This window comes from Mytilus californianus, unplaced genomic scaffold, assembly GCF_021869535.1.
Source record: "Mytilus californianus isolate M0D057914Y unplaced genomic scaffold, xbMytCali1.0.p SCAF_8, whole genome shotgun sequence".
NCBI lineage: Eukaryota > Metazoa > Mollusca > Bivalvia > Mytilida > Mytilidae > Mytilus > Mytilus californianus.
The window spans coordinates 93750369-93777097 of record NW_026262734.1 but is presented as its reverse complement, the minus strand read 5'-3'; the positions used below and the strand labels follow the sequence as shown (position 1 = coordinate 93777097).

Genomic DNA, 26729 nt, shown 5'->3' with positions numbered 1-26729 from the left:
GCCAAATTTATCCAAATTTGACCACAATTATCATTAGGGTATCTCGTTTTAAAAATGTGTCTGATGGCCCCGGTTGCCAACCAACATGGCTGGCATGACTAAAAATAGAACATAGGGGTAAAATGCAAGTTTTGTCTATTATCTTGAAAACCGCTATAGGTTGCAATTCTGTAAATATAGACAATGTAATTTCACATAGGAACTCCCTTTGCGGCTAAAACTGTGCCACTTTTACTAGGAAATTTCGTGAAAAATTATATCTCAGAACGGAAAGTTGATATGCACTAGTATTTTATTCAAAGGTCAAAATATAGGGCTATGAGGCATATTTTCAACATTTATATGCCCTGAACTTCTAAGAGTTTAAACTTATACTAAAATTCTATACTACCCCTACCTCTACTTTTGGACCTCCTAAGAATTAGATTTTAGGCGCTACCATTTTATTGTATACTGGTAACATTCTCAAGTTATGTCTCTATGAGAAGAAACACAGAGATCATATCTGGGAACCAGTACGTTAACAAATTATATATCTCCCCAAAAGAGGCGTGGCTTGTGAAAAAGCTGTATTTACAAAGTGCAACCTATAAATAGAGAAAATGTTGGAGAGTGTTCATTGTTGAAGATGCACATAGCCCTAGGTGAGCGACACAGGCTCCTTAAATTGCCATTAAAGGGCTACACGGGTTATTTAGTGTGCATCACATTTTTTATGTTATTTCTTCATAGACAGAAGAAATATTACAGTCATTCCTTTAAAAGCTCAAAAACTATAAGAGATCTACAAATCAGTTTAGTTGTTTAACTCGTTTGACGACCCCTTACAGGGCTATTGCCCTTAATATCGATTTTTGTCATTTTTATTGCATTATTGCCTAATATCTCAAAAACTGTAATAGATGGATAGAAACTTAAATAAGCAAAAATTATCAGCAAGACAATATATATAAAAATGTATAATGACCAAAATCGTCAGTTCACTCCTTATTGGAGTTATAATTGCTCTTTAATGGCGATTTTCATCCATTTTTAGTGTTCTGCCTCTTATGTTGAAAACTATTATAGATAGCCACTTTAAATAGCAAGATGATGAGCAAGACTAGATCTACAAATAAGTCAACATTTTATAGTGTGTCTTTCTATGTTGTGATGTTACACTATTGTTTCAGGTAGGGTGAAGGCTAGCGCCTATTAAAACGTTTAAACCCGCTGCATTTGTTTGCACCTGTCCTAAGTCAGGAACCTGATGTTCAGTGGTTGTCGTTTGTTGATGTGGTTCATAAGTGTTTCTCGTTTCTCGTTTTTTATTTAGATTAGACCGTTGGGTTTCCTGTTTGAATGGTTTTACACTAGTCATTTTTTAGGGCCCTTTATAGCTTGCTGTTCGGTGTGAGCCAAGGCTCCGTGTTGATGGCCTTACTTTGACCTATAATGGTTTACTTTTACAAATTGTGACTTGGACCTAACCATGTGCCTGTCAGGGCTAGGAATCGGTCCTAGTACTTAAAATCTTTCAGTCCTTTATGGGTGGATTTAACAAAGATAAAAAAAATCGTATAATAAAAAAGCAATGAATGAGTTTGTTAAATTTGATATATGCCTTTTTGTGTTTCTTTGTTGACATATTTGTTTGTCTTTATAGTGATTAAGATTATAACACAATGTTGACTGCTGTACCCCTATTTTTGTCATTTTTACCTATTATGTCTGTTTGTTTTGTTCACGCATCGTTGTCAATATAATGGAATTTGATGCGACTGTCATACAAGTGAGAGGTTAAAAAATTAGCTAGCTATAAAACCAGGTTCAATCCACTATTTTCTACATAAGAAAATGCCTGTACCAAGTCAGGAATATGACAGTTGTTAACCATTCGTTTGATGTGTATGAGCTTTTGATTTTGCCATTTGATTAGGGACTTTCCGTTTTGAATTTTCCTCGGAGTTCAGTATTTTTGTGATTTTACTTTTTTTTTGGATGGAGAGTTGTCTCTTTGGCACTCATACCACATCTTCTTATATCTATATAGCTAAAATCATCAGTCAACTTATTAGAGTTCTTGCTCTTTTGTGATGATTTTTACCAATAGTTTACGTTTTTGCCTATTATCTTGAAAAAACTATAAGTGGTAGATGACATAGACACTTTAAATAGCAAAACGTATCACACAAGTCAGCAAGACAAGATCTACACATAAGTAAAATTTTGCCAAAATCGTTAGTAGACGGCCTTTGAATGAGTGATTACTCTTAAATAGCAATTTGTTTACCATTTTTTGTGTTTTTGGGCAAAAACTAAAGAAGATAGAGAGAAACTGTAAACAGAAAAAAATGATCAGCAATACAAGATCAACAAAAAAGAGATTTTTGTCATGAATTCTATTCTAGTCCACAATTTTGGAGAGTGTTCATTGTTGAAGGTAGTGTGTTCGCCTCGAGTGCGGGAGGTCATGGGTTCGAACCCCGGCCAGGTCAACCCAAAGACTTTAAAATTGGTATTTTCTGCTTCTCCGATAAGCACGCGGCATTAAGGAGTAAGAGCAAAAACTGGTCGGCTCGGAGTCAGAATAATGTGTACGGGTAAGGTGACATATCTACCTGCGGACTGTTACCTTGTGAACTAGCACGTTAAAAATCCGGTTCAGCGTGTCGGTCTAGTACAACGCAGGGTAAATATTCATATTACATTAACATGTTCTCGTTCTGAATATGCATATTAATTTGCCGCTGGACGTTCAGCAGCCATCCATCATCATCGTCATCTAAATGGGAACCATTAGCAATATTATTATTATTGCTTTAGGACTTTTGGTATTGCTATATATCACATGGTTTTTAAAGTTAAGTACGTTTTTTTAATCCGATGATCGAGATGAAATAGGGACGATATATACAAAAGTAGTTTAAACCCCGCCATATATTTTTTTGTATGTCCCAAGTCAGGTCCGTGGTTCTCGTTTGTCATATGCAAATATAAAAATAAGGAGATGAGGTATGATTGCCAATGAGACAACTATCCACCAAAGTTCAAATAATGTGGATGTAAGCAATTATAGGCAACCGTACGGCCTTCAACAATGAGAAAAACTCATACCATATAGTCGGCTATAAAAGGCCCCGACATGATAATATGAAACAATTCAATTGAGAAAACTAACGGCCTACATTATAATAAAACAATTTACGAAAAACAAATATGACAGTCATGCTCTTTATGCTGAGTACACACGTAATTCGAATTCGATTCGCATTAACTAATTCGAATTAGTTTAATTCTCATTCGAAAGTTTTACGTCCTAACGTCAATTCTAATTCGAATTGCAATGCGCGTCAAATTCGCTTTACTGTCCGAACGACGTTATCTTTTAATTCGTATTAACAAAAACGTATTTCTAATGCGAATTGGATAATTCGAATTAGCCAATTCGAATCAATTCGAATTAAAAAGGAAGAGTGTGTGAACGCGATTGGCGAATTCGATTCGCATTCGCATTAGCCATTCAATTCGAATTAGTGCCTAGTTCACACGTACATTTAATTCGAATTGAATTCGAATCGAATGCGAATCGAATTCGCTAATCGCGTTCACACACTCTTCCTTTTTAATTCGAATTGATTCGAACTGGCTTATTCGCATTAACCAATTCGCATTAGAAATCCGTTTTTGTTGATACGAATTAAAAGTTAACGTCGTTCGGACAGTAAAGCAAATTTGACGCGTATTGCAAATCGAATTAGAATTAACGTTTGGACGTAAAACGATTCGAATGCGAATTAAACTAATTAGTTAATGCGAATCGAATTCGAATTACGTGTGAACGCAGCATTAATGTACGTGTGAACGAGGCATTAGTTTTGATGGCATATCTTTGATTATTTCTGTTTAATAAGTTCATTAGGCGTACAGACTCAGGACATTTAGAGTAGCAAACATTATAGACACCTGTATATTGTTAAAATCTTATGTTGCCCTCTAGATGTCGTTTGTATTGCTGTTGGGTTGCTGTCTCATTGACCTGTCTGACAGCTCCTTTTATTCATATACTAGAATATTCCCATTTTCAAAATCTAAAACAAAAATGCAATTACTGACAGATAAGTACAAACATGTATGATCTTTCATGCTAGTAGTTAGTACATACAAACTACCTCTCGTAATATCAATAGTTAATGGATTCAGGATGTTACAGGTATTAAATAGACAAACACTAGTATAACGCAAGCTCCTATGGGGCTAGGGTGGGGGTTCAGTCGTTTTGACCGATCTATATTATGTTATTGACTTTTCTTGAGAATGAAGTGTCTGCTGGCCTTGTTTGATTGTCGTTTTGCTTTTTCATAAATGTTTTGGAGATATTTCAACTTAAGACGTGAAAGACGAATGAATAAACAGAGCATTCGCTAATTACTAACAACCTCCAGTTTACTGAAAGGAAAAATTGCAAAAAAAAAAAAACCCATAAAAATCATACCTGTTATATATATGGATAATAACATCATAAATATTCCTGATCGTAAACCAACTACTAAAATACTTTTAATTTCCATATTTCATTAAGATTTACCATCCACTACCAGTTAGATGCTAATAAAATTTTAGTAAATGCAATCAAATGTAAATTAATTATACTGAGCAGTAAACAAAATATAAATTACTCAAATAAAATAATGCTATGAAAGGAAAGCAATTAAGGAAACCTAGTCATAAGAGATTGCTTCATTTACTAGTAAATAGATAGCAATTGATTCCTTTTATTTAATTTCTGTTATAAATCAACGCATCCATCAATTGATTATTTTTTTCCGTATCTAATATTTCTAAGTAGAATACGAACAGCTAACTATGTTATTTAAACTTTTCTGTCAGGAGTACGAAAAAGGAACATTCAATCACGTGTTTAGTAAGCAATAGTAGAGGTTCTGGATGGGGTTTACAGAATAGAGAATAATGGGCAAAATGTGCAGAATAAATGGCAAAAAAATATAGAATAAAGAAAAATAGGACAAAAAAAATAAAGAATAGAGAATAATGGGTTGCTAAAATATAAAGTATAGAGAATAATAGGCTAAACATATAAAGAATAAAGAAAAATGGCCTAAAACATTAAAGAATACAGAAATGAAGGACCCCCATTCAGACCCTCATAGTTAATACAGGAGACAGGTAATTTATCTAGATCGTGATAGTAAGTGTCAATCACTGTTCAATTAATTCTTAAAGTCATGAAATTAAAAGATACTTCGAATGTCACAAAGGTATCTTAATACAACCATGAATGAACTATCCCAGAAGGTCCTACCGTTTTGAAAGCACTTAAATATGTCCTAACGAAATATTGCAGAAGTGTCAGCCAAGAACGTTCATTAAAAGGAATTTCGGAAAAAATAATGAACTCTAAAATATCGTTTTTAAAGACTGCATGTTAAGGGGGAGAGATGGCGCCTTCAAACATGTTTAACCCCGCCACATTCTATATGTGCCTGTTCCAAGTCAGAAGCATGTAATTGAGTGATTGTCGTATTTTGCTATTCTTATATTTGTCTTTCGTTTATTGATTTGCATAGTTTGTTCTTGTGTTGTGCCGTTACACCACTGTGTCGGGTTACGGGTGGGTTGGTGCCTTAAAACATGTTTAACCCTTCCACATCCTTTGTGTGCTTTTCCCAAGTCAGGAGCCTATAGTTCAGTGGTTGTCGTTGGTTCATGTCTGTCATGTCTGTCATGTCTGTCATGTTTATTTTTTTGTTAATTGTTTTGTTATAATTATAAATCTGGCCGTAAGTTTTCTCAATTGATTTTTTAGCTCATCTGGCCCGAAGGGCCAAGTGAGCTTTTCTTTTCACTTGGCGTCCGTCGTCCGTCGTCGTCGTTAACTTTTTACATTTTGAACTTCTTCTAGAGAATCACTGAATGGAATGAAACCAAACATGGCATGAATGTTCCTTATGAGGTGCTGACCAAGTGTTGTAACTTTGAAGCCGATCCATCACCCAAGATGTCCGCCAGCGGGGGACTTAGTTTAACATAGGACCCTACGGGAAATACATACAAATGTCTTCTTTTAAAGAACCACTGAATGGAATGAAACCAAACATCGCATGAATGTTCCTTATGAGGTGTTGACCAAATGTTTTGATTTGAAGCCGATCCATCATCCAAGATGGCCGCCAGCGGGGGGCTTAGTTTAACATAGGAGCCTATGGGAAATACATACAAATGTCTTCTTTTAAAGAACAACTGAATGGAATGAAACCAAACATAGCATTAATGTTCCTTATGAGGTGTTGACCAAGTGTTGTTACTTTGAAGCCGATCCATCATCCAAGATGGCCGCCAGCGGGGGACTTAGTTTAACATTGGACCCTATGGGAAATACATACAAATGCCTTCTTTTAAAGAACCACTAAATGGAATGAAACCAAACATGGCATGAATGTTCCTTTTGCGGTGCTGACCAAGTGTTGTTACTTTGAAGCCGATCCATCATCCAAGATGGTCGCCAGCGGGGGACTTAGTTTAACATAGGACCCTATGGGAAATACATACAAATGTCTTCCTTTAGAGAACCACTGAATGGAATGAAACCAAACATGGCATAAATGTTCCTTATGAGGTGCTGACCAAGTGTTGTTACTTTGAAGCCGATTCATCATCCAAGATGGCCGCCAGCTGTGGACTTAGTTTAACATAGGACCCTATGGGAAATACATACAAATGTCTTCTTTTAAAGAACCACTAAATGGAATGAAGCCAAACATGGCATGAATGTTCCTTTTGCGGTGCTAACCAAGTGTTGTTACTTTGAAGCCGATCCATCATCAAAGATGGCCGCCAGCGGGGGACTTAGTTTAACATTGGACCCTATGGGAAATACATACAAATGTCTTCTTTTAGAGAACTACTGAATGGAATGAAACCAAACATGGCATGAATGTTCCTTATGGGGTGCTGACCAAGTGTTGTTACTTTGAAGCCGATCCATCATCCAAGATGGCCGCCAGTGGGGGACTTAGTTTAACATAGGAGCCTATGGGAAATACATACAAATGTCTTCTTTTAAAGAACCACTAAATGGAATGAAACCAAACATGGCATGAATGTTCCTTATGAGGTGCTGACCAAGTGTTGTTACTTTGAAGCCGATCCATCATCCAAGATGGCCGCCAGTGGGGGGCGTAGTTTAACATAGGACCCTATGGGAAATACATACGAACGTCTTCTTTTAGAGAACCACTGAATGGAATGAAACCAAACATGGCATGAATGTTCCTTATGAAGTGCTGACCAAGTGATATTACTTTGAAGCTGATCCTTTATCCATGGTGGCCGCCAGCTGGGGGACTTCCTTTAACATAAGACCCTATTGGAAATACATACAAATGCTTCTTCTAGAGGTGCACTGAATGGAATGAAACCAAACATGGCATAAATGTTTCTTATGAGGTGCTGATGAAGTGTTGCTACTTTGTTGCTGATTTACTGTTCAAGATTGCCACCAGGATTTTTTAATTCAATTACAGGGCCAATATTAAACCAAATTTGGCCTCATTATTAGGGTATCTGTTACGATTTTAATTTATTTGAACATGATTCCCAAAACCAAAATAGAATCAAGTGAGCGACACAGGCTCTTGAGAGCCTCTAGTTTCACATATTTTCATATTGGGGCCTTTTATAGTCGACTATACGGTATAGGTTTTTCTCCTTGTTGAAGGCTGTACGGTTGCCTATAATTGCTTACCTTTTTAATGATAAGTCTTTGCTCTACATAACATTTATCAAACTAAAACGAAAATATACAAAGATTTATATTTATTTGCTTCTTCATAATATAAACATCAATTTTTTTTTATTATTAGATATCTGTTTATTTAAATAAAATCTTATCCTTGCCAAAAATACCAATGGCCAAGTTTTAATCTGGTGTTTTAGATATCTCTCGAAATGCTTATACTTAAAGTGTTTATTTATGTTAACTAGGAAACTTTTGTTCAGCTTTTTCTTTAAATAATGGGAATATATTTACTCTTGAAATAGTCTTCAGACTACCCATTGTGCTCATTTAGATTCACGATAGTCTTTGGGTAAAGTTTAGATATTTGCAAATGACATTAAAATAAGGAAATAAGGTATGATTGCTAGCGAGACAACTATCCACCAGAGACAAAAGGACGAGGATGTTACCAACTATAGGGCACTGAACGACCTTCAAAAATTAGCAACACCAATACTTTATAGTAAGCTTTTAAAGGCCTTGTATGACAAAATAAGCAACCATTCATAGGAGAAAAACAACAGCGTGCTGTAGACTGGAGAACGAATACATTCCACGAGTATATACATGTGCTGATGGTAACGCTACCACTATAAATTCAGTCGTAATCGCAGAAATCCGTAGATAACGCTCAAGATAATTTTTCGCATTATACACCGCACAGGAGTCATTAGATGTCCTTCAACCGCACATGAGTCATTAGACGCCCTTTAAGTTATCAAATAAGCAACTGTTATTTGGCACGGTTTTCAAAATTCTCAAACACAGGGCGCATTACACAACAACTTTACATTTCGACTTTACTTTTTTATAACTCGTTTATGATTTGATATGCATATTTAGCTAGTTTCTTATTTGTTCTTCATTCGTAAAAGAAATGCTGATTTCTATTTGACATTTGTTTCTCTGGTCAGACAAAATCAGTTCTCTCGATGATCGAATGCGGACTACGAACTGGCCACTAAAGTGCTTGCTTCCCCATGTGTATAATAAAATACTAGTAGGCCAATCGTTGAAATCAATGGACAAAGACTAACGGAAGATGTATATTCAACTTGTATTTTATTGTTTCATATTAAAATACTTGTATGATATAAAATATTATAATACTTGATCATACTTGTGTTACCTGTAAAATGACCACGCAATTATAATGATTTTTTCGCGGAATTTTATTGGTAATGCGCATAAAAGTAGTGCACCGCATGCTATGTCTTTAAAATTTCTACATGTAAGTTATCTCTACTGACTCTTTTGTGGTGAATCAAAAAAATATTTAAACCCGTTTACAGGAATAAATAAATCATTTTCATAGATTTCCATATGAACAAACTCATGGAAAAAATATGTCTACGCTTAAATGAAAAAAGATGATACATTTTTAAAGTCTAAATAGTTTTTAATTGATTTTATTTGAGTAAACATTCAGGGATTTCAAGCAGGTATATACACATTGCTGGCCATTTAAATTCATTTATACGCACCGAAAAAATGTTAAATAACAAAAATACCGAGCTCTAAGGAAATTTCAAAAATGAAATTCCCTTATCAAATGGCAAAATCAAAAGCTCAAACACATCAAACGAGTGGAAAACAACTGTCATATTCCTGGCTTGGTACAGGCATTTCCTTATGTAGAAAATGGTGGATTAAACCTGGTTTTATAGCTAGCTCAACCTTTCAGTTGTATGACAGTCGCATAGAATTCCGTTATGTTGACCACAATGTGTGAGCAAAACAAACAGACATAAAAGGTAAAAATGTCAAAAATTTGGGTAGAGCAGTCAACATTGTTTTATAATATTAATCACTATAAAAACAAACAACTATGTCAAAACGGTTTTATTTAGAACGATACCATTGTGAATACATCTCTAATGGGGTTTATATCTGAAGTAAATATCAATATGTGAATGATCTTAATTCAAACGTGTTACCAAAGTTTATCAGATCAAGCACGAAGTTTTGATAAGACAAGGACGTCTCGTCAGAAAATCACAGCTGCACATTATGATCATCATGTTAACAGGCTTATTAGTTTTTGTTTCGTTATATAATGCTGTATTTTCAGCAACAAATCTTTTAGATAATGGAGACTTTGAAAACCCTAATTCTATAGATCCTTGGGAATGTTTGGGGTGTAAACCCAATGGATTGAGGGATCATTATAGGGGGGAGTGGAGTGTGATGGTAACAAACAGGTAAGACCGTGACTGTTTTTTTTTCTCTTTATTTGTGTCAGGTCCGCGTTTTAAACCTACCGTCAGAACGGAAACTACACCAAATAAAAATCCCTGTTGACGCTCCCGGTCTCGTTCTTTTTGGAGTACATTCAATTATATGAGTTTCTGTTTGTAACCTTGATTTGTCTCTTCGGTATTCTAAATTTCAACATAGATAAACTACTGTCGCCTTAATTGTAGAGAGCGCATCATTGTTTCAATATTTGACCTTTGATAATTTTAATTATATTAGTAGTAATTGTAGCTTTTTAGCTTTCTAAAATCATATGTAACCTTTGCAGCATCATTTATTTATGTAAACTGCTGTTTGTTTATGTGATGTTCGTAACAAAATTCGCATGTAATGCATATCAATCTGTAATGAGAAGAAAGATTAAATGCTGTCACTTTTTTGCAAATTCATATGAAATGCATCTTAAAATGATTTTGAACAGTACAAATCTTTTTATTTCATTTCCAGGGATCAAAGTTTTTCAGCTTTGACACAACGCATCCGCAGCACTGGGGGAGAGAACTATGCCTTCAAGAGCTACATCAAACTGTTGAAGCTAGTAAGGGGAACTATGTACACAGATGTCCACGTGTATGTGAAGTACACTGACCGCGGCGGTGAGATGTTTCTGATATTGTAATATAACTGTATACACCAATTACGAGTTTTTTTGTGTGTTTTTTTAATAAATGAGTTACACCGGTTGACCCGAGGTCAATAGGTGTAAACGACGTTATCGAATAATCAGTTTAATTAATCTTGATTATACATTTAATACCAGACTTTATCAAACATATGCTGCGTTCACACGTAATTCGAATTCGATTCGCATTAACTAATTCGAATTAGTTTAATTCGCATTCGAAACGTTTTACGTCCGAACGTAAATTTTAATACGAATTGCAATGCGCGTCAAATTCGCTTTACTGTCCGAACGACGTTAACTTTTAATTCGCATTATCAAATAATTAATTATAATTTAATTCGAATTACAATTTAGAAAGTGTCCACACCACAGTTTTATTCGAATTAAAGCAAAATATTAACGAAAACGCATTTCTAATGCGAATTGGATAATGCGAATTAGCCAATTCGAATTCGATTCGAATTAAAAAAAGAAGAGTATGTGAACGCGATTAGCGAATTCGATTCGCATTCGATTCGAATTCAATTCGAATTAAATGTACGTGTGAACAAGGCAATAATATCAGCATTTTATGACGATTTAACATGGTTCAAATGTGATTACCTCCCCTTTACCAGAAAAATTACATCTATATAAAAAATAAAATATATGTTATAAGCCATCAGGTGGAGAGGATATTGGGCACTGACAAGAACTATGAGGCCATATCCCATGCGAAGCCCGAATAAAAATCAGATTATACAATAGTGCCGTGAAATTAACATTAATTACCATTTTAATCTTTTTTGCTGTTCACATAGGGTATCAGCTAATATCCCCTACAAAGATAACCGTTCAACTAGCATGATTAGCTGGGATGTTGCACTTTATTATAATATACATTATTCTTAATCAACAATAACAAATGCAATAACAGTATGCCCGATTTGTCTCGGATCAGGGAATTATATCTGATGTCATGGATCAGGTAAGTATATCTGATGTCACGGATCAGTAAAGTATATCTGATGTCACGGATCAGTAAAGTATATCTGATGTCACGGATCAGTAAGGTATATCTGAAGTCACGGATCAGTAAAGTATATCTGATCAGTAAAGTATATCTGATGTCACGGATCAGTAAAGTATATTTGATGTCACGGATCAGTAAGGTATATCTGATGTCACGTATCAGTAAAGTATATCTGATCAGTAAAGTATATCTGATCAGTAAAGTATATCTGATGTCACGGATCAGTAAAGTATATCTGATGTCACGGATCAGTAAAGTATATCTGATGTCACGGATCAGTAAGGTATATCTGATGTCATGTATCAGTAAAGTATATCTGATCAGTAAAGTATATCTGATCAGTAAAGTATATCTGATGTCACAGATCAGTAAAGTCTATCTGATGTCAAATGTCCAGACGTCTAACAAAAAATATTAATAAAAGTGTTGTGTATGTCGATTGTGAATGTTGAATAACAAAATGATGATGAAAGCATTTTGCAGGAACATATATTAAACAGAGATTTGTTGATTATCCAAAAGCACAGATAGGCTTTGGATGGACCGAGCTTGGTGGAGATGTATATATACCACATGGTAAATATTGAATACCATACAAATTAAAACATCATGATACAAACGCTTTCAATGATTCAAATGAAAACTTCTTTAATTGATTGGTTTCTAAGACATGTGTTCTATGAAACCTATCATATATTCAAAACACGATTGATTATTTTCAAAGCTTAAATATGTCACTTTGAAATCAAAATAGTACTGTGTTGTATGACCTCGAGACTAATATTTCCTTTTCTAAACTATTATGAATTATACTTAAATAAATGGTAGTTCGTACTTTATTGATTTATTGCACTGTAATAATTAATTGTTTCCGACGTGTACTGTTGTTGGTTTGGCTATTCAGAGCTTCCAACGTTATTGGTGGAACAAACTTCTTTTTATTCGGGAATGCGCTGGAAAAAACTTTGGTTTTCTGAATTTACTTCGTGTAAAATATCATTGATATCTCTTCTAAATTCAAAATTCAATAGAGGTGAACGGATTTTCATATGGTTCGATGTATTGATCTCCCGATATTTTCGTCTGGCCATTTTTATATACTAGTTTTTGTGGTTCTTATATGTATCGATGAATTTTAGCCAGTAATGACGGATATTTTACAAACTCCAGAAATGTGACTGTGACTAAGTTGTCTTAGATGTGTATAATTTAACTCATCATAGATACCAGGATTGAAATTTTGTATTTGACGCTTGAATCAAAAAATTTTAAAAAGGCCAAGTAAAGTACGAAGTTGAAGAGTATTGAGGACGGGTGATATCTAATTGTAACATTACTCTGTTGCAGGTATTCAGTCTAACAATTTTAACGTGTCTATTGAAATACCCGAGCATGAAGTGGATTTTATGCTGGATGAAGCATCACTTACTGTAATACCAAAGAATCCAAACTGGAAATCACAGGCTGACTATGAAATTGATCGACTTCGAAAGGCCACGCTTTCATTAACGTCAGTATAATTCTGAAATTTATAATTTGCGAAAGGTTTAACTTTTACTTACGTATGTATGATTCTGATATTGATAAGCTGCGAGAGGTCTCGTTTACATTAACGTCGGTATATATCTACTTTTAATAAATATTTTGTAATATGTAACGATAAAAATTAAAATGTTTTGAATTGAAATGGAAATTGCAAAACCCAGAAAAAACACAGCATACAGAATGTTGTATAATTAATAATGAATTAGTAATAAAGACACATGCACGTGTACACAAGACAAAACTGAAAACTTGAACTGATAAAAAAAAACAATCAAAGGAAACCTTGACAGTGATACCGAATGCTTTAAACAAAAAGGCTCAGACACATTTTCATTTTCAATTAAAATTATATTGTATGCTTTCACAATGATAAAAGTTGAGAATCAATCTGTTTGCAACACCCAACCTTTAGCTATAAAAAGCCGCTGGATAACGAATTGCGGAAAAATTTAAAGGAGAAAACCATTGACCTGATTTTGGGTAATAACGTTGAACGTTAACAACAATTGAAGCCAGAAACCAACGAAGACTACTAGACTACAGGCTCATTGTACATAAAAAATGAAACGGGGCTAAACATATTTGTGAGGACTCGACTCTTCCCTAGCCCTGGACATTGGTGTTACCTTACAGCATTAGGACAAAATACAAAAAAAAAACTTTTGGAACGTGCTGATATAGAATATATATTATTTAGTTTAGATCAAAAGCAAATTAATATAGTTAGGTTGAAATAGATCTACTTCTAAAGTAGTCCAAGGATGCATGCTAAATATATCAATATTGTCTTTAAAAATACAAAATCTGGAGATGAAGTAATATGGTAATACGTTTTAAAAATTACAATATAATGTACACATACAAATGATATACTTTTCAAAGTCTGACGCTCTAAAAAAACAATAGCATCAGTAATAACAAAAAGATAACATCTATAGTTCTTGTATATTACTGAAGACAAAAAATGAAACAACACTCAAAACCGAATATTTGAAATCCAAATCGATCATTATTGTAACCTCTACAATTCTGCTTCGATCCTTGAACTAAATTTCGACATTTGTTTCTTATGTTATGGTTCTGAATACTTTAACATCCATTTCTTTGTTTTAGGCCCGTTTCACACCATAACAGTGACTACTATTGTCGACAAAATGGCGGCTCTTATTGTATAGATATCAGTTATATGTACGTCGAGGTAATATGAAATATTTTGTTGATAGTTAGTTTTAAAGCTTCAAATTATATATTGTTTACTGAAGAGTTTTAATTTCGACAAAATTTATCTGTGGCTTTATCTTCTGGTCAATAATTGAAAATGGATATTTGGTAAAGCATGCGCATGGCAAGCCGTTTTACTGTTTATTCTAAGTTGAATATATCGCATATAATACATAAGATAACTTATATAATCTAGTTTTTATAAGATATCTTATAAACTATTTTATATGATTATTATATGAGATATAGCGATTTGCCGTCTTGTGCAGAGTCTGATGTATTCATGTTTGCAGACGACACAACACTATAAAGATCTGTAAACAGCAAAATTGACAACACATAATGCAAGGTGACACAGATAGTATGTTCAAATGGAGTTAAAAATAGCTATTACGTTTCGACTTGGTCACATGCAAAGCATTACCAATTTCTACCAAATCCACTTCTGGGCAAGAGAGAACATATAAAATGTCTACATACGATGGATATGAAATTACACTAGAAACAGTTCAGTCAGAGAAAGATGAAGGAGATACTAAGATTCCAAATTGAAATTCGATAAACATATACAGACGCAAGTCAACAAAGCAAACCAACTAGTTGGAAAGAACTTTTAAATATTTAGATTATAAAAGCTTCTGTCTACTATTTAAGGCATTAGCCCGTCCTCATCTTGAATATGCTAGTGGTGTATGGAACCCGTACAAAAGGAAAGATATCGAGAAAATTAAAAACGTCCAATGTAGAGCAACAAAAATGTTATCCAAATACAAAGATCTGTCATACGAAGAACGATTTAAAACTTTGAAAATTCCTACGTTGAAATTTCAAAGTTTAAGAGGCGACATGATAGAGACCTACAAGATAACAACAGGAGTTTATGACTCACGAGTAACAGAAGGTTTAGTTACTCGTAACACAAGCTCGACAACAAGAGGCAACTCGAAGAAATGAAACAGAAGCAGACTAGACGTAAGGAAATACTACTTTACTAACCGAGTGGTGGAAGTGTGGAATAACCTAACAGACATCGTAGTGACTGCAAAGAACGTAACATCGTCTAGACTAGCATCGAAAAAACCACCCAATGAGATAAAACTTTAACACTGAATACACATATAACACCGGAAGTAGCACAAGTGTAATTAGTGAAGATAAAACAGAGCCTAATATAGAGGAGCAAACTGACCCCATGCGTTTGGCAACACTTAGGTAGAGGTAGATATCTTATAATTTATATAAGATATCTGATATATTATATAAGATATCTTATGTACTTTATAAGATATCTTATATATTAAATGAGATATCTTATATATCATATGCGATATCTTATATAAAAATATTTATCAGATATCTCATATAATATATAAGATATCTCATATAATATATAAGATATCTCATATAATATATAAGATATCTCATATAATATATAAGATATCTTATATAATCTAGTTTTAAAAAGATCTTATCAACTTTATAATATATCTTATATACGACGAGTGTCACTAGTAGAGCAGGGTTTGCATATCATTACGGTGCACCTGAGATCACACCTGGTTATTGGGTAGAGTTCGTGTTGCTCAGTTTTTAGTTTTCTATGTTTTTATTTGTGTACTGTTGTTTATCTTTTCGTCGTTTTTCGTTTTTTGTCATGGTGTTGTCAGTTTTTTTTCGAGTTTGAATGTCTCTTTTGTATCATTTGCCTCTCTTTTACCCTTTTACAGGCTATTTGCTAACAGGTAACACATAGAAACATATCATGTACTGTAAACAATTACAAAATACATTACTATTGCAATTGCAATCGGAACAGCAAACACAAATCTGTTATACAGGATAGCTAAAAACAAAATGTTTTAATGGGAAGCGGGAAACAGATTCTATTGAATCTGCCTGTTATAGAGTGTAACATGGTATATGTGATAGCTACTTAAATGATCCAACTTGATATCTTTTTTTTTTCATTTAAAAAATTATGTCCTTCCAGTAACCTAACGGGTATGCTGATTAATTTTTGTGTTTTTGTTTTAAATCGAACTGTAACATGCCCATTCTTTAGATTTTGATTATCTTTCTTCCACCGATATTCTGTTTTAAATTCATTGTAAAATATTTGTTTTTTATCATATTTTCCCACTACTGTCAGTTCTTTTCCATATATTCGTGCTGATTGAAATTAAGGGTTTTTAAGCTTTTTACGTGCACTCTTATTTTTTTCTAATATAATTTTGCTAGCTTTTAATGATATGTGTTTAAATTAGAGTCAAAATTTATCATATTGGAAAAATTATTACTTTGTAGACTTTTGCGATACCTGCAAACTGAAATTATTTTTAACACCCATTTTAAGGAGGCACATCAATGAAAAAACCTGCATTTTTTTTTTTAAATTATCAAAAATAAAAACGAATTTTCCCAGTATTGCCATGATTCTAATCATATAGAAAATTAAGTACTATACAATAAAAAATAACTTTTTTTTCTATCGGTTCATTACCAAATAAGAAAAATAATTTAATTTCAAACATTGCCGCAAAAACATTACCACATTACAACTAGCGTATCCTCAAAACATCCTACGTACTGATTTGGTGAGTTCTACGTTTAAAAACATAAGCTTTCGATGTTCTATAAGCAGTCACAACTTCGGTTTGTATCTTCTTAGTAAATTGAGAGACGCATGGACAATAGGATGGTTGATGAATTGATCTCATAGAAAGTATAATCAAATATGGATTATTTTAACTCTATTTTAAACCACTGTAAAAATCGGTTTAGCTAAATGGTAGATTGACCCCTCAAACCCTAAGTTGTCACAGATATAATCTCCAGTGATCGATAATGGCAATAAAATTTGATGGCAACGATACTTATGTACAGTACAAGGGTGGTTTCTGATAAAAAAAAATAATAATAAATAAAAGAAAGATCGTAAAACTCCATGTCCATAAGACTATAAGACAGACAACGCATTTAACAAAACACTGCATAGAAAAACATTGCTGATTCAACAACATGAAACTTGCAAAAACCCTGTAGTAAAGTCAAACATTTCGGAAAGAGAAGAACTTTCGACTCCGCATGCGAACCAATAGATATTTCGAATTCATTTCCGTCAACAACTTTGGTTTTAGTGAACATCATTCGTGCGTTTCTTCCCATGTTGAGCGAGCGGTTGAAAACATATAATGCTATATTGCACGAATTATTCGGCATATTTAATTCTTATAATTGTTAATCAGCACTGCTATCATTAGGGAACTGTGTTTAAGTACCTACGGAACAAACATTATTTCTAGTTTATTTCATGCATAATGACGATCACGGAGACGCTTGATGAACTTTGATAGTGCAGGGATACATGCGGACGCCTCTTTTTGGCAAATGACTACATAAATGCGCTCATAATTGACTAACCTTTCCGGTGAAGGACATTACTCGAAAGTGGTCTATTTTGCTGTTTGTCACAAGAAAAAACGCTTCTGACTCGCATTCAGTAATTACAATGAAAATTAAGTTAAACACAAAAAAACAATTAGTACTTTAGAAAAGATAAACTTAAAAGTATTGGTGTTCTTAGTTTTATTTACCAAAGCAGCAAAACCAGAATAAAATGCTATTACATTTCAGATTAAACAAACAAGAAGTCAGTATGCCTTTGGTACAACCATAGAACCTGACTTGTTAGTAAACAACTCTTTTACTAACTATGATCAGTTCATGTATGACAATTTCGAGTGGGGAGAAATAGACAATGGAATACAATGGATTAAAATGGAATCAGATCAGGTATATTACAAACTACTTCTTCTGTTGTTGCAATGATAACGACTTGTATGACCAACAATAGGCAGTTTTAATAACTGTCTGCCCTTATAGCTGACAGCGACGTCAATGGCTTAAATGTAAGGGGGTCTTTTAAAAAGGAATAACGTTCGTACTTGAATCATTAGTAGTTAAATATTTAGTGTTTGCATTCAACTTTCTTATGTTTACCGCAACGATGCTTTTTTCTTGCTTTAGCTGTAAAAGAAAATTATTAAATGAACTCACTTCTATTTTTCAGTAGAGTCTGCAGAACGAACAGCCTTAATGTTGCATTTTTATCTTGTTAGATGTTGATCTTCTAGTTTGCTTGATAAATTTTGAATAGTACAAAACAATTCTGGTTTTTAGTGTCTAATCTTTGATTCCCCTGTTGGTACCTTTTGCCTCTTTTTATTCAAATAAAGGTGGCACAATGAGGATCTATTATTTGCCGGTGCTCTTCAGCTTTGTACTTGTTTTGGCTTTCAAACTTTTTTTATCTGAGCGTCACTGGTTAGTCTTGTGTGGACGAGACGCACGTCTGGTGTATTAAATTCTAAACCTAGTACCTTTTGTTAGCTATTATTCGTGTGTTTCTTTGTCCTATATGTTCTCCCATTTATTTGTATCGTAGTCATGTCATGTAATGTTGTCATTTTAATGTTATATCTAACATTGCCATAAAAGCGGGAGGTTTGGCATGCCACAAAACCAGGTTCAACCCACCATTTTTTTCTTAAAATGTCCTGTACCAAGTCAGGAAAATGGCCATTGTTATATTATAGTTCGTTTCTGTGTGTGTTACATTTTAATGTTGTGTTTTTGTTGTGTCGTTTTTGTCCTCTTATATTTGATGCGTTTCCCTCAGTTTTAGTTTGTAACCCGGATTTGTTTTTATCTCTATCGATTTATGAGTTTCGAACAGCGGTATACTACTGTTGCCTTTATTTACGGTTTATGAGGGTGTCGTAAATGGTGTTTCCACAAAGTGGTGATTTGAGTATGTTATTTCCCCCGAGAACATAGTCTTCTTTGAAATGTAGTTGACAATCACTACCAGTTTGCTGCAACAATATTTATTGTTGGGTATGGTTCTGAATACACAATAGCCAAAACTGTATTTAGAAAATACAATTAAAAACAGCAAGATGACTTTGACTTTAAACTCTTAAATTCTATGTGTATACTGAATATGTTTACCAAGTCTTGTGAAGATCGGATAAGAAACATAAACTCCATAGTGTCCATGAGTGTGTTGCAATATTTCCAACGAAACTTTTTAAGAAAGGAATAATTATATGGAAAAACATAAAGATGCTTCCACAAATGAGTTAACTATATAGTTAACTCATTTTTGGAATGTATCTTTCACTATTATTGGCGGGAGGTGCAGTGTTACATGGAAGACTTTTACATGTATATTTTAGCTATATGACTAAAGAAGAAATTAAAATAATGTTTTAGGATACCATGCCTTGTTTGCACTATAATTGTTCTTCTTCAGTGAACGTAATCGGGTCACAATCATAATGTGCCATAAAGTAAAAAAAGATAAACATAATTATGAATATACGTTCTAAGTTTCAAGTTAATGTGACCACTACTTTATGTTAAACTGCCTTAACCCAAAACTTTAACCTGAATATGAATTCGTCACTCTATCTCGTCTCCATTGTTCCGTGAACCATGGAGTGAGGGGTCAAAACCATAATTTGGCAGATAATTGTTTAAGTTCTTATTAAAATGAACAAGTGTATTAAGTTTCAGGTTGATGCTACTACAACGTCATTGTAAACTACTTTTAAATTAATGAAACAAATTACGGGACGGACGAACAGACAAAATTTCGGACGGGCCAGTTTCCCCATAGACCAGAAAACACAATGGCCACTACTATCGTAGGCGGGGCATAAGTAAATTTATGAATCTAATTTTTGTTCTATCAATACATTTAAATTTACAGAATGTCAATTTGTATTTCACAGAGACAGTTAGATAATGAAACATTATTTCAAGCATCGCAACGTCTTCAAAATAATAGGTAAGTAGTTCTTATGTCATCCTGTTCAAAATAGCAATCTTAATAAATTCAAACAATCTGTAAACAATTATATACATATATGTGTTCCTCGAAATTTACAAATAGAGGAAACATAATTGGGAGATGACTTATCAAACTTGTAAATAATAACATTTTATCAACATGATCAATGTCCGTTCTGATACTGAAGATATAATATCTCCTTTTTGTAATTTCATTTAGTGTACAACAATATTTTTTGATATTTCATTGAAGGTTAAAAAGATGGGGGAGTGGCTTATTCTCTGCATTGAGCAAAAGTAATCCTGACTGGATCTCAAAGCTACCACTCAGAGATATAAACCTGGCTATTCAAGATAGAATTAATTATATGGCTTCGATGTTTAATGAGAGGTACGTTTATAATATCTTAATTAAAGACTTAGTTAATAATGACTAATATTGTCAATAAATGTTCCCACTGTACTGGTTATGCCTGCATCCGTAATTGTATCGTTACCACATCTTTTGAATCATTTTCGGTTTGAATTATTATGGTTAATAAGATTATATTACTTGACGGTAGTCTGTACTTTCGCAAGAAAATATTTGAGTACTATCTACCCATGGGCAGCTAACATTTTTTGTTGTTTACTCACAACATATATTTCTGTGACAGTGTAAACTTGAAATAATGTGTAATAATCCATAACCTTGAGAGCTAGAATGAGCGAAACTACAAATACATTCATTACAGATACATGGATTAAAACTGTGTACGCCAGACGCGCGTTTCGTCTACCAAAGACTTATCAGTGACACTCGAATGAAAAAAGATATAAAAAAGCCAAATTAAGTACAAAGTTATACTCCGTCTTTACCTGGTGTATAGTGTAGATTCATTTGCTAGTTGCTTGTTGCTAGATATTACGTTTTCTGTGTAGTGTTATGTGGATTGTATAAGTTATGTCTATAAGTCTTTTCATTCAGCCATGACATTTTCTGTATTTCTTTGGCTAATGTTGTATGCCCCTTACTTTATATCAACATTCTTTTTAAGAATATCGTTAAACTGTTGCACCTTAATATTGGTCAACCATCTACTTTGACTAATGGTTTATGCCCCCCTTTTTTTATTAATTTGTACCAACATTCCTTTTAAGAATATTGGCATACAATTGTGGCATATTATTGTTCAATCATCGACAATATATTGGTTTTTTTTTAGTTTTGAAAATTTAGATGTGTACAGTGATGTATTACAAGATGAATTCCTGGAGATCTACACACAATCACCAAATATTACACAAGAGTTATTCTTTCAAGCTAAACAAGGATTTCCACATGCGAGATTGTTTTTAAATGAAAGGAATGTTCTTAATAGTAGTTTACACACAACTGTAAGTGTTTAATATGTTATTTGAAATAAGATAACATGGAGAGCAAGAGAATCTTAAATATTAAAAAGGGATCAGTTAGAAACTTAACATTTGCAGAAGTTGGCCAAGATCATTTGTAAAAGTAATAAAATACGATAATATCTAAAAACAAAACACGAAAAATCATTGGGAATGATGCCCCCATTGTTAAAGATTTTCATCAACAGCCAAGATAAAGAACTGCAATAAATGCGCTGTTATTGAAATGGTTCTCTAATGCATTTAGTGCTAAATGTAATCACCTGATGATGTTCCCTTTTAAACACGAAAATGTGAAGACTATTTTTTAGACTTTTTTCATTTAAATATTCAATTATTTATACTTTCCAAGCTTTTATTTTTGTTGTTTTGGAGGTCAATTAAGAAAAAAACATTCGGACGCATGAATGTAAAAAGTGTTATATTTACTGATTATAACATAGAACAAGGCTAGCATATTTGAATATAAGGTTGCACTAGAAAATCAGCTGAAGTAACGAAATTTAAAATACTGCAAATTAGTTGTGTCTAATAATAATTCGATTATGAGAGATCATTGTTCGCTTTGTTTATTTGTTTGTTTGTTCTTAATTTCCCTGGTCTTACTCAGGTGTTTGTAGCTGACGAATCTGCTTCAAATTAAGATTCAATTGGATTTTCTTGCCAGCAGTGTTTTATATAAAATGAACACGTTTACGTAACATATGAACTTATTCTTTGTCTTTAAGATTCAATATTATTTTGTTACTTTTGTAACGAGCTCTGCATTGAAACGTTTATATATCTAGGCATATGCTGATATGGCTAAGCGATTAAAGAGCATACATACTCCATACTATGGGCTTGGTATAAAAGCACATTTCAACTCCAGTCAAATAGACATGGATGCTTTAAAGGTAAGTCTTTATTACCTAGCAGCGTAACTCATAGTTTAATATAGCGAAAACAAAAATAGTCTGAGGTAACATGAATGTTGCAGTCGGCCGATGATTTAGGGAAATATCTATCCAGTTTATTTTTGTTTTCTTTGTAGCGTAATATGGATGAAAAGAAGGGAAATGTAGAATGAAAACATTTTTACATATTATCTAATTATTTGAACGGTTTTCAGACAGATACGACTGAACTAAAATTTGTGTTGATGCGGTACACACTCGGTTTAATTGACAGTCAAACGGACATTGCGCTCAAACCGGTGCTAGGGGCAATCTTGTATATCGTCGCGTACGTAATGTGTTTTTAACAAAACAATAGCACTAACGTCTGTTGAAAATTAAACGTTACTGATGAAAGTCAATCAAGAAAAGCCTTTCGGACGCTTGTAATTTATGACGTGTTAATTTGGAAGCGGTATTATTATTCTTATGTTCGAAGAAAAAATCCACGTTCTGATTATCCGACAGATTGAATACTACAATTGTCTAAGGGTTTCTTCATGATATCAAGTATTCAAGTTTTTCTGTTTTCAAACATAACTATACTATTTAAAGATAATCCGGAGCTGTGTTATTTTCCGGCATTCAACGGGAAAATATTTGGATATCGATGTCCATTTCGGTTCAAATATCTGAAAGAAGAGCCGTTATCTCCTTTCTTATATTGTGGTAAAATTTTGGATGATGAATTTTTTTTTCCCAGTTGAGTTTATGTTTGAAATGATAAGAATTAGGAGTTTAATTCCTTTAAAAACATAATCAACTTATAATTCAAAAATTGAAAATCAATTACGACATATGACCTAATTTTACATGCACAGTATCATTAGAAATAGAGGACGGAAAAAAAATGTTGCACTGGTCATCCGTCAACAAACATACCTACCCTCGTAGCATTGGTAACGCTGTGTAACGATGAATATATGTACGCGTCAATCATGTTTAAGAGTAACATATCTATAAATTAGTACATACATTTACATTATTACTATTTAGTACAGACTTGATAAATTGGCTGAAGCAAATTCACCATTGTGGATATCAAGTCTTGCTTTTCATGAAGACAGTGTTACCTTACGAGCCCAGATGTTAGATAATGTAATGACCCTTTTATACTCACGACCGGATGTAGAAGGTATTATTCTAGACGATGTTTGGGATAAGGAACTGAACAGTCAGGATGCAGCATTGGCAAATGGACAAAATTTCCAGGTTTACCTTTAATTTGGTTAATTAGTTAAATGGAATGAAAATAGTAACCTGAAAACAAATGTTTATTATATTTATTGTTTGTGCATTTATTATTATCTAGAAATTGATTAGTTTACTTTTTATGTACTATATTTTAGTTTGTCTTTTTGTATATTTTTTACAAAAGGACCCTGCCGTTCATCTCTGCTTTTGATTTCAACCGATGGTTAACTATCGTATCCCTTGGATGAAGTTTAACCCTGGGTAACGTTGTTCATCCTGAGGTTGAATTTAACCCTTTGTTAATCGTTGGTTTTAAATGATTTAGATTTAACTCGCTTCTCACCTCGGTTAAAAGTTTTACAAAGGAAAACTGTAGCTTTAAAGTACGGTTTCCTGTTGATTAGTAGTCCAATCAAGATTGAAAATTGCATTACAAGTTGGACACAAGAAATTCTGATATTTCTGCAACTTGCAGCAATAAAATAACTGAGTATTGAACAGATATATCATGTTTAGGAGGGGTTTTTGCAAAAATATATCCATCTAGAGAAGGTAGAATTTACCTTGCTGCCAGGTGCTTCTTTCCAAAACAAAAGTGAAACTAGTATCTGTCACGTCCCGTTGTATTTGTACTAAATAATGAAATAAAACAGTAGTGTTTATACAAGTAATCATATGTATCAACTTAAACAGTTTCGTCGGATCAATAGAAATGAATATTCAATGTAAACCAAACTAAGTTGCGCAACCGAATGTTAACCCTTGGTAACCTAACCCTGCGTTATATTAAACCAAAAGATGAACAATCGGGTACCAGATATCACTTATCTGAGACATTATAGTCTAATAGATACTTAATGTATTTTGTATTTTTGCTTCGAGTTGAATTAGTAACGGTATAAAATGCGTTTTTTTTATTATTATTATTTATGAGAATAGCACATCATTGAAATAGTATTACATTTTAGTAAATCTTATTTCATTTCAAAATATTTTATTAATTTTCAGATATATATTTTTATTTACTTACATTTTCGGACTAAATGCCACTTTCTTAATATTTGACCAGTTTCATGATTGCAATGTGTCACTCATTTTAAAATAAAAATAAAAAGATTTATTTATTTGAAATGTTAAACTTGATTTTCAATAATACAAGTCCTTGGTTATTGTAAGAAAAAGGGTTTATCATACTAGAAGGAACACCTCGGAACTATAACAGTTTGCATTAGATGCATTATAATTTTATCTGTTAATGTTAAATATTATTTCATGTCATACGGGAGTAACATCAATTGCCTGCATCGGAGAGTTCATAAACATACCAACATCTTATTTCGTCTTTTTTCTGTTAATTATATCCATTGACAAAGGAAGGCGAAAGATAGCAAAGGAATATTCAAGCTCATAAATCGAAAACAAACTGACAGTGCCGTGGCTAAAAACGAAAAGATAAACAACAGTACACAAAACACAATATAGAAAACTAAAGACTGATCAACACGAACCCATCGAAAAAGTACAAATGAACCCATCGAAAAAGTACAAATGAACCCATCGAAAAAGTACAAATACAGGAATTAGACTCTTATACAGAATCAACACGAAATGATATATCTTGTTACAAGCTCAATTAAGGCTCTTCACCAATGACGTGTTCTCAAATGCAATGAACAGATTTTCCCGTAAATAAAAAAGTAGTCTAACATATTCCTGTTGTAAATGTTCGCTACCGGTATGATTAATTTCAAGTGAATTTCTCAAATAATTCCATAATGCCTGTTATATTTTGTATTATGACAAAAGTTTAACCAAGCTGGGCACGTCTATCAAAACCGCTGGCATACACATGAAACTCACCGTTTCACCAGTAGAGTGAGGGTACGTGCATACAAGGGGGAATATGATATAATTGTACGACGAGGAGCAAATGGTCCAATTGTGGGTACGAAGCATGTGACACTTGGAAATGGTGGACTTTCTCTGACAATCCATGTCACAGGACAAGGTATATAAACTAATCATAGATCTATACCAGGATTGATATTGTGTATGCTAGACGCACTTTTCGTCTACAAAAGACTCACCAGTGTCGCTCGAATCACAAAAGTTAAAAAGGCCAAATAAAGTACGAAGTTGAAAAGCATTGAGAACCTTAAATTCCGAAAGGTTAAAGCTTATAAGTGTTTCCTATTTCATCGTGTGCAACTTTAAACTAATATGTTTAACTCACTGCGTGAACAATTATGTTAGACTTTAAGTAGCTTGCACATATAGGTTGATTGGAGGTCCATAAATTGAGATGAAAAAGAGACGTGTTTGCATCTAGTACACGAAATGGAAAGAGATCAATCAGGGAAAAGTTCGCTATGGAAAGTATCTCCAGTGACCGAATTTTCTGTTAGAATATATTTCAAAGTCATTAATTAAATTTTACAATACAAAAATTCAGAAGCAAAAATGAACAATGCTAAATTATCTTCCTTCGGCGGTACTCGATCGTTAACGCCGGGATTCTCACAAAATGATCAGGGTCGTTGGTACTGTGTGAAAATATAATACATGTACATGTATTTGTTTTACTACGAGTGGGATAAAATGATAATGAACGAAATTATTTTTTTCAGGTCAAAATTACCGTGTTACGAATTATGCATTTGGATGAAACATGACAGCATGGTAGATACAATAGAGAGAACATTGAATTCCTTGAAATAAAAATACAAATTCCACTATGTAAATATTCAATTACAAATCTGAAAAGATTCCACACGAAGCATAACAGACCAAATATATATTTCTGTCTGTTCGGATATCCAAATATGCTATTGAATATGAATAACGAAAAGATTGGGGTGTATATGTCGACGAGACGGCAACCAAACGACAAAGGAAGATCTACAGGTCAATAAAGTA

The 26729-nt window shown here is 33.4% G+C and overlaps 1 long non-coding RNA gene across 1 annotated transcript; it reads left to right on the top strand.

The window, feature by feature from the left end:
• The first annotated feature begins 23640 nt into the window (after positions 1–23640).
• Positions 23641–26512, top strand: LOC127713117 (uncharacterized). The gene is made up of 3 exons (XR_007987462.1): positions 23641–23831; positions 25620–25821; positions 26441–26512. It is a non-coding gene; the product is annotated as an uncharacterized LOC127713117 (long non-coding RNA).
• The last annotated feature ends 217 nt before the right edge of the window (positions 26513–26729 follow it).